Source organism: Protomyctophum bolini (assembly GCF_963924005.1).
Source record: "Protomyctophum bolini genome assembly, chromosome: 9".
Classification (NCBI taxonomy): Eukaryota; Metazoa; Chordata; class Actinopteri; order Myctophiformes; family Myctophidae; genus Protomyctophum; species Protomyctophum bolini.
In genome coordinates this window covers 952124-959502 of record NC_137870.1, presented here as the reverse complement: position 1 = coordinate 959502, position 7379 = coordinate 952124, and positions in this window count along the sequence as shown.

Genomic DNA, 7379 nt, shown 5'->3' with positions numbered 1-7379 from the left:
GGTTTTGGCAAATTAGGGTTTTGGCAAATTAGGGTTTTGGCAAATTAGGGTTTTGGCAAATTATTTTGCAGTCCACACCCTCCATGCACTAGACCTCTGCCCCAGGGGGGAGGGCAGTCCACACCCAGCCATGCACTAGACCTCTGCCCCAGGGGGGAGGGCAGTCCACACCCTCCATGCACTAGACCTCTGCCCCAGGGGGGAGGGCAGTCCACACCCAGCCATGCACTAGACCTCTGCCCCAGGGGGGAGGGCAGTCCACATCCTCCATGCACTAGACCTCTGCCCCAGGGGGGAGGGCAGTCCACACCCTCCATGCACTAGACCTCTGCCCCAGGGGGGAGGGCAGTCCACACCCAGCCATGCACTAGACCTCTGCCCCAGGGGGGAGGGCAGTCCACATCCTCCATGCACTAGACCTCTGCCCCAGGGGGGAGGGCAGTCCACACCCTCCATGCACTAGACCTCTGCCCCAGGGGGGAGGGCAGTCCACATCCTCCATGCACTAGACCTCTGCCCCAGGGGGGAGGGCAGTCCACACCCTCCATGCACTAGACCTCTGCCCCAGGGGGGAGGGCAGTCCACACCCTCCATGCACTAGACCTCTGCCCCAGGGGGGAGGGCAGTCCACACCCTCCATGCACTAGACCTCTGCCCCAGGGGGGAGGGCAGTCCACACCCTCCATGCACTAGACCTCTGCCCCAGGGGGGAGGGCAGTCCACACCCTCCATGCACTAGACCTCTGCCCCAGGGGGGAGGGCAGTCCACATCCTCCATGCACTAGACCTCTGCCCCAGGGGGGAGGGCAGTCCACACCCTCCATGCACTACCAACTAATTCCGGGGCGCACTTCCAGGGGGTCCCCGAGTACCCACCCTTAATGAATGGCCTCCCGTGTCTCCATGGTTACCTGCGTCTTTGGCCCACCTCAGGATGGAGGTGACCTCGTTGCCCTTCTGCGACGTGCACACGCCGTTGCGCGCGGCGGCGTTGACCCCGATGACGTTCAGGTTGGTCTTCACGCCACACAGGTAGGCGGTGGCCGTGGCGGCGCTGTCCGGGACCTGGAAGTCTACGCAGTAGGTCTGCACGCACGCACACACGCACGCACGCATGCAGGCACACACACAGGCACGCACGCACGCACGCACGCACACATGCACGCACACATGCACGCACGCACGCACGCACACATGCACACAGGCACGCACACACGCAAGCAAGCACGCATGCAAGCACGCATGCACGCACGCACACACACGCACAGTGGTGGAAAATAACATGTACTTAAGTACAATTTTGAGGTAGTTGTACTTTACTTGAGTGTTTCCAATAGTTCTTTGTCAGGAGGAAACCACCTAACTCCGTGCGTGCGTGCGTGCGTGCGTGCGTGCGTGCGTGCGTGCGTGCGTGCGTGCGTGCGTGCATACAGTGCATACAGTGCGTGCGTGCGTGCGTGCGTGCGTGCGTGCATACATACAGTGCATACAGTGCGTGTGTGCGTGCGTGCGTGCGTGCGTGTGTGTGTGCGTGCGTGCGTACCTTGGCTAGGCCCACATGGGGGAAGGTGTCCATGGTCATGACCGTCTCCTCTCCTGTCCGGTTCTCCAGTTGTCCCTTGAGGATACGAGCAGCCGTGTAGGTGGTAATACCCATACCTGAGACACACACACACACACGCACACACACGCACACACGCACACGCACACGCACACGCGCACGCGCACGCACACGTGCACGCGCACGCACGCACACGCGCACACGCACACGCACACGCACACGCACACGCACACACGCACACACACACAAAATTATCACACAATTAGTGTCCAGCATCTAATGTAATCCTGGGTATCGCTATACACTCGTCCCTCCGCCAAAGTGGGAGGGGCAGCGGACTGACCTCATGCTTCCTTCCATGCATGAGGAGTCCAAGCCCCGCTTGATACAGATCCATCGCGCATGCACTATATTATAAAAGCGCAATTGGCATTAATCGTCGGCAACAGCGTTAAGCGTCAGTATCACAACGTTGACCAAGACCTTCGGCATCATCATCATTACATCATCATCATTACATCATCGTCATTACATCATCATCATCATCATCATCATTACATCATCATCATCATCATCATCATTACATCATCATCATTACATCATCATCATCATTGCATCATCATCATTACATCATCATCATTACATCGTTGTGGTCATGTCTACAGTATATTATGTCAAAACGTCTCACCGTCTCCCAGGAAGAAGAGGATGTTCTTGGCCACGTTGCTGTTGGGCTTCCTGTCCAGCGCCTCCTGCAGGGTCTTCCGGGCCTGGGACCGCCAGAACTCTGGGTCCTCCTCCTGGGACCGCCGGAACTCTGGGTCCTCCTCCTGGGACCGCCGGAACTCTGGGTCCTCCGCCTCAGCTGTGGAATTGGGTTGAAAGATGAACTGAACTGAATTCACATGAACAGCAAATGAAAAGTAAGGAAAGTGTGCAGGAGAGGAAGCAGTTAGTGCTCAATCCCTCCGGAACCCTACCGTGGTGGAGAGTACTGTTCTTTAACCCATTCTGACCTGAGATCAGATTCTATAAACGTCTTCTACATCCTGACAGTTTTCCATTCTGACCTGAGATCAGATTCTTTAAAACGTCTTCTACATCCTGACAGTTTTCCATTCTGACCTGAGATCAGATTCTATAAAACGTCTTCTACATCCTGACAGTTTTCCATTCTGACCTGAGATCAGATTCTATAAAACGTCTTCTACATCCTGACAGTTTTCCATCCTCACCTGAGATCAGATTCTATAAAACGTCTTCTACATCCTGACAGTTTTCCATCCTGACCTGAGATCAGATTCTATCAATGTCTTCTACATCCTGACAGTTTTCCATTCTGACCTGAGATCAGATTCTATAAAACGTCTTCTACATCCTGACAGTTTTCCATCCTGACCTGAGATCAGATTCTATAAAACGTCTTCTACATCCTGACAGTTTTCCATCCTGACCTGAGATCAGATTCTACAAATGTCTTCTACATCCTGACAGTTTTCCATTCTGACCTGAGATCAGATTCTATCAATGTCTTCTACATCCTGACAGTTTTCCATCCTGACCTGAGATCAGATTCTATAAAACGTCTTCTACATCCTGACAGTTTTCCATCCTGACCTGAGATCAGATTCTATAAAACGTCTTCTACATCCTGACAGTTTTCTGAAAAAGCCGCATGGTTCTGTGTCAGTCGTTCTTCGATTTTTCAAAAATAGCAGACCTACAAGCTCGTAGCGCGCCACTCGGTGGCGCGCTACGAGCTTGTAGATCTGCTATTTTTCAATAGCTAAAAGCATAACATGATGCTAACACCAAAAAGGGGTTCCGGCCCAAAATGGGTTTTAAACACAATTTGGAGGTTTGTGTACTTCACTGGAGTATATGTCCAATACTTTCACTTCTCCACTACATCTCAGAGACACATATTGCACTTTTTACTGCACTAAAACTATTTGAAAACGTTAGATACTACTAGTTACGTTGTATACTACAAGACATACATTACTTCAGCCATATATATATATATATATATATATATATATATATATATATATATATATATATTTCAAGTAAATTTAGGTTTCCGGAGTTCTACAGTACTTGTGACCGGCGTTGTTTTCGTCGACTAAAACTAATTGAAAAAGGTTCGTTGACTACCTTTTTTTCACTGACAAAAAAAACAAATAAAACCCAAATCAAAACTAAGCTATGATGACTAAAACTAAGACTAAATATATCGACAATTTCGTCAACAAATAAAAACTAGATTAAAATGTTAGGACAACTCCGTAGAACAAACTAGACTAACACTAAAACATTTCAGATGACTAAAATATGACTCAAAGTAAATGGAATAATAGTATTCAAAAGACTAAAACTAAAGTTTGCTGTCAAAATCAACACTGGAACGACCGATATATATATATATATATATATATATATATATATATATATATATATATATATATTATGCTACTTCACTGATAAACCCCCAGACTGCCAAAGGCCGTGTTGCCTAAACATTAACATCATTAAGGTATACTTAAACTTATGCTTATATATATATATATATATATATATATATATATATATGCTACTTCACTGATAAACCCCCAGACTGCCAAAGGCTGTGTTGTCTAAACAGTAACATCTTAAAGGTGTACTTCTTGTTGTCTAAACAGTAACATCCTAAAGGTGTACTTCTTGTTGTCTAAACAGTAACATCCTAAAGGTGTACTTCTTGTTGTCTAAACAGTAACATCCTAAAGGTGTACTTCTTGTTGTCTAAACAGTAACATCGTAAAGGTGTTTGCCGCTCAAGCAACATGTCGACCAGGGGGAACAAAAGTAGTCCCATCCAAAGACACACAGTTCTCACCTTTGCCGTTTGCGGATCCCAACGCCGCCAGCAGGCACAAGAAACACACGACAAGCTGCACGCGTCCAGAATCCATGTCTGAGACCTGGGTGAGGAGAAGCAGCACTCGGTGCTCTGCTGTCCCTCCGACTGAATACTGGACGGAAATAAGACACGCTTAACACCACCTGGCAATCACGTCCTAAATGATAACGGCCTGATAGTGAGCAATGCACCTTTGACACTTCAAGATCTATAATCAAGTCATATACGTTTGAATTCTCCATTTTTGTGATTTTTATTATTTTATTGTAAAGCACTTTGGTACAACTTGTTGTTATTTGAATGTGCTATAGAAATAAAGTTGGTATGGTATGGTATGGTAAAAGGGACATTTCCATTTTTACCTCAAATTTAATGGACAATAAAGTGGTCGTTTTCATATCTTTAATATATATTTATATACTTTATATCATTTAGCATTCCTAAGCCTTGAATTCATTAAGACAAACAAAAAACCACTTCAGGCCATTAGATTCCTAATATTTGACCATGTCACTCAGGGCTGGACTGACCCACCACAACCAGACTGACCCACCACAACCAGACTGACCCACCACAACCAGACTGACCCACCACAACCAGACTGACCCACCACAACCAGACTGACCCACCACAACCAGACTGACCCACCACAACCAGACTGACCCACCACAACCAGACTGACCCACCACAACCAGACTGACCCACCACAACCAGACCAGACTGACCCACCACAACCAGACTGACCCACCACAACCAGACCAGACTGACCCACCACAACCAGACTGACCCACCACAACCAGGTTTATGAGAATGCTGCCCCTCCCCCCCCCCCCCATTATTTGAAACCAAAGGCATTTTCAATGGGGTAATAAAATAATGTAATGAAGTACATCTGAAAAGCCATACATGAATTTCATTGTAAAGTAAAGTAAAGTATATAAATCTAAATCCCACTCCCCCCCTTTCCCCTCACTGTATATGTTTCTTTTCCCTTTTTACCTCCTCTATGATGAATTCCTGTTCTGTTCTCTGGCTTTAAAGAAGTGTCTATTTGTACGTCTCTAAATGTTATGATGAATTGAACACGGTGGACCCTGTTGTAAACAAGTGTAATGCTTAATTGGGTCGTCCACTCACAGTTAACAGTCTCTGTATTGAGTTTGTGTTTGAAATGTAGGTTACTGTAATTCTGCAAACTGGAAATACATATTTCAATCAATCAATCAGTATCATTATGTGGATATAAATGAGATCATAATTATGTTACGTTGTGAGATTCACAGACCTGGTGCAGAGCGCTCCATCTCCACCTCTGGCAGGTCTATTCCGCCCTCTGCTGGTGCTGTGGAGGAAGTGCTTTGATTCACTGATTACACACACACACACACACACACACACACACACACACACACACACACACACACACACACACACACAAACAGTGTTGTTTTTGGCAGCACGTTTAGATTTTAGTTTGAGTCTTGTCGTCTCTTCAATAGTTTTCATTTAGTTTCAGGCACATTTTAGTCACCTGGAATGTTTTAGTGTTAGTCTAGTTTTAGTTGACTAAATCTACAGTTGATTTAGTCGACTAAAATGTATTTTTGGTGGGTCTTGATGCCGTCGTAATGGCTGTTTTCACAATTGCTGAAAATAGCAGATCTACAAGCTCGCAACGCGTTGTGAGCACGCAACAAAGTGTAAAATGACTCATACTGGATCTCTTGTCCACTAGTCCCTTACTAACAGTTTAGTCTAGTTTATATTTGTTGACGAAATTGTCAATATATTTAGTCTTAGTTTTAGTCACCGTAGCTTAGTTTTAATTTAGTTTCCATTTAGTTTTCGTCAGTGGAAAGTCGACGGACATTTTCCGTCGTAGTTTTCACTGAAACCCAAAGCAAGTTTAAAACTATGACCTAAAATACCTATTACTATTATTATTATTAATACCTATAGGGAGAAATACCTATTACTATTATTACTATTATTATTATTATTACTATTATTATTATTATTATTAATACCTATTGGGAGAAATACAACAATGCGCAACCACCCTAAAGACTACCATCTGTACCCAGTAGACCTACTGTATGTAAACAATGGAATACAACCACCCTAAAGACTACTATCTGTACCCAGTAGACCTACTACTGTATGTAAACAATGGAATACAACCACCCTAAAGACTACCATCTGTACCCAGTAGACCTACTACTGTATGTAAACAATGGAATACAACCACCCTAAAGACTACCATCTGTACCCAGTAGACCTACTACTGTATGTAAACAATGGAATACAACCACCCTAAAGACTACCATCTGTACCCAGTAGACCTACTGTATGTAAACAATGGAATACAACCACCCTAAAGACTACCATCTGTACCCAGTAGACCTACTGTATGTAAACAATGGAATACAACCACCCTAAAGACTACCATCTGTACCCAGTAGACCTACTACTGTATGTAAACAATGGAATACAACCACCCTAAAGACTACCATCTGTACCCAGTAGACCTACTACTGTATGTAAACAATGGAATACAACCACCCTAAAGACTACCATCTGTACCCAGTAGACCTACTACTGTATGTAAACAATGGAATACAACCACCCTAAAGACTACCATCTGTACCCAGTAGACCTACTGTATGTAAACAATGGAATACAACCAGGGTACCCAGGGTGAGGGTAGGCTGGTGACCAGGGTACCCAGGGTGAGGGTAACAGATGGCTGGTGACCAGGGTACCCAGGGTGAGGGTAGCAGATGGCTGGTGACCAGGGTACCCAGGGTGAGGGTAGGCTGGTGACCAGGGTACCCAGGGTGAGGGTAGCAGATGGCTGGTGACCAGGGTACCCAGGGTGAGGGTAACAGATGGCTGGTTATGGTTTCAGAAATTATT